General features: G+C 45.9%; 2 non-coding genes and 5 pseudogenes across 2 annotated transcripts; all 7 read left to right on the top strand.

Annotated features, from left to right (window-relative positions):
* Positions 1-2: 2 nt before the first annotated feature.
* On the top strand, positions 3-121 carry LOC144041811 (5S ribosomal RNA; annotated as a pseudogene).
* A 187-nt stretch (positions 122-308) lies between these two features.
* On the top strand, positions 309-427 carry LOC144041548 (5S ribosomal RNA). The gene has a single exon (XR_013290340.1). It is a non-coding gene; the product is annotated as a 5S ribosomal RNA (ribosomal RNA).
* Positions 428-614: 187 nt separating this feature from the next.
* On the top strand, positions 615-723 carry LOC144041758 (5S ribosomal RNA; annotated as a pseudogene).
* Positions 724-909: 186 nt separating this feature from the next.
* On the top strand, positions 910-1,028 carry LOC144041591 (5S ribosomal RNA). The gene has a single exon (XR_013290383.1). It is a non-coding gene; the product is annotated as a 5S ribosomal RNA (ribosomal RNA).
* Positions 1,029-1,215: 187 nt separating this feature from the next.
* On the top strand, positions 1,216-1,334 carry LOC144041684 (5S ribosomal RNA; annotated as a pseudogene).
* A 186-nt stretch (positions 1,335-1,520) lies between these two features.
* LOC144041971 (5S ribosomal RNA) lies at positions 1,521-1,629 on the top strand (annotated as a pseudogene).
* Positions 1,630-1,815: 186 nt separating this feature from the next.
* LOC144041858 (5S ribosomal RNA) lies at positions 1,816-1,924 on the top strand (annotated as a pseudogene).
* The last annotated feature ends 576 nt before the right edge of the window (positions 1,925-2,500 follow it).

Here is a 2,500-nt window from a genome sequence, read left to right as displayed (position 1 = left end):
AGATTTACGGCCATACTACCCTGAGAAAGCCCGATCTCGTCGGATCTTGGAAGCTAAGCAGGTTTGGGCCTGGTTAGTACTTGGATGGCAGACCGCCTGGGAATACCAGGTGCTGTAAGCTTTTTTTTTTGCACCTCCATGGCAAAAGTCAACTTTCTTAAAAGACCTCAAGTACACTAGCTACTTGCTAACAGACAGCCGCACGCTAAACTGACAGGATGAGAGCTGAACATGCAGTCAAAATGTTTTTCTGTCCCAAGTTTAGACGAGTGTAACCTTTAAAAGAGTCAACTGTTTTCTTTTTCTCGGCTTACGGCCATACTACCCTGAGAACGGCCGATCTCGTCCGATCTCGGAAGCTAAGCAGGGTTGGGCCTGGTTAGTACTTGGATGTGAGACCGCCTGGGAATACCAGGTGCTGTACGCTTTTTTTTTTGCACCTCCATTGCAAAAGTCAACTTTCTTAAAAGACCTCAAGTACACTAGCTACTTGCTAACAGACAGCCGCACGCTAAACTGACAGGATGAGAGCTGAACATGCAGTCAAAATGTTTTTCTGTCCCAAGTTTAGACGAGAGTAACCTGTAAAAGAGTCAACTGTTTTCTTTTTCTCGGCTTACGGCCATACTACCCTGAGAACGCCCGATCTCGGAAGCTAAGCAGGTTTGGGCCTGGTTAGTACTTGGATGGGAGACCGCCTGGGAATACCAGGTGCTGTAAGCTTTTTTTTTGCACCTCCATGGCAAAAGTCAGCTTTCTTAAAAGACCTCAAGTACACTAGCTACTTGCTAACAGACAGCCGCACGCTAAACTGACAGGATGAGAGCTGAACATGCAGTCAAAATGTTTTTCTGTCCCAAGTTTAGACGAGTGTAAACTTTAAAAGAGTCAACTGTTTTCTTTTTCTCGCCTTATGGCCATACTACCCTGAGAACGCCCGATCTTGTCCGATCTCGGAAGCTCAGCAGGGTCGGGCCTGGTTAGTACTTGGATGGGAGACCGCCTGGGAATACCAGGTGCTGTAAGCTTTTTTTTTGCACCTCTATGGCAAAAGTCAACTTTCTTTAAAATACCTCAAGTACACTATTTACTTGCTAACAGACAGCCGCACGCTAAACTGACAGGATGAGAGCTGAACATGCAGTCAAAATGTTTTTCTGTCCCAATTTTAGACGAGTGTAACCTTTAAAAGTGTCAACTGTTTTCTTTTTCTCGGCTTACGGCCATACTACCCTGAGAAAGCCCGATCTCGTCGGATCTTGGAAGCTAAGCAGGTTTGGGCCTGGTTAGTACTTGGATGGCAGACCGCCTGGGAATACCAGGTGCTGTAAGCTTTTTTTTTGCACCTCCATGGCAAAAGTCAACTTTCTTAAAAGACCTCAAGTACACTAGCTACTTGCTAACAGACAGCCGCACGCTAAACTGACAGGATGAGAGCTGAACATGCAGTCAAAATGTTTTTCTGTCCCAAGTTTAGACGAGTGTAACCTTTAAAAGAGTCAACTGTTTTCTTTTTCTTGGCATACGGCCATACTACCCTGAGAACGTCCGATCTCGGAAGCTAAGCATGGTCGGGCCTGGTTAGTACTTGGATGGGAGACCGCCTGGGAATACCAGCTGCTGTAAGCTTTTTTTTTGCAGCTCCATGGCAAAAGTCAACTTTCTTAAAAGACCTCAAGTACACTAGCTACTTGCTAACAGACAGCCGCACGCTAAACTGACAGGATGAGAGCTGAACATGCAGTCAAAATGTTTTTCTGTCCCAAGTTTAGACAAGTGTAACCTTTAAAAGAGTCAACTGTTTTCTTTTTCTCGGCTTACGGCCATACTACCCTGAGAACGCCCGATCTCGGAAGCTAAGCACGGTCGGGCCTGGTTAGTACTTGGATGGGAGACCGCCTGGGAATACCAGGTGATGTAAGCTTTTTTTTTTTGCACCTTGTTGGAATTTATTTCTAAATCAACATAAACTCAAGTTAGTAATCTGACTCCAATTTGTGACCTTACCCAACTGCCACTCATCCAACAATATGCGCGCTCGTTCTGCAATAGAAAGGTATCAGGAAGCCGGCATTTTCACACACGAGTGGATTTATTCCTAACACACAGATCTAATACAATCACCTGGGTCTCGGGTCCCTCTCAATACAGCTCTGTACGCCTCTGTTGCCACCAGCCGACGTTCTCCACACCCGAGTTGCCCAGCAATGAGTTATACTACACAATATGCAAATGGCACAGCAACAAAGGCATCCTGGCATTATTCTATTGGCTATGTGTATACTGCAGTTAACTTTAGCTTGCTCTCATTGGTCTTTCTTCCCCTGCAGAATCGCTTGCTTGCTCCTCCTGGTTGTAGTTTCCTCACAGTATTTTTCCACCAGCTGCCTCCATGTTATCTCCTCTGGATCCTCTCCGCGACTGGCACCGTTTGTTCTGAAACATTCCATTCTTGCACTCCCTTGCCTCCCACATCCTGTTTTGTTCCACCATTTACCCG

Source organism: Vanacampus margaritifer, chromosome 1 (genome assembly GCF_051991255.1).
Source record: "Vanacampus margaritifer isolate UIUO_Vmar chromosome 1, RoL_Vmar_1.0, whole genome shotgun sequence".
Taxonomy (NCBI): domain Eukaryota; kingdom Metazoa; phylum Chordata; class Actinopteri; order Syngnathiformes; family Syngnathidae; genus Vanacampus; species Vanacampus margaritifer.
Note: the sequence above shows the minus strand (reverse complement) of the source record. Positions and strands in the feature narration are given on the sequence as shown.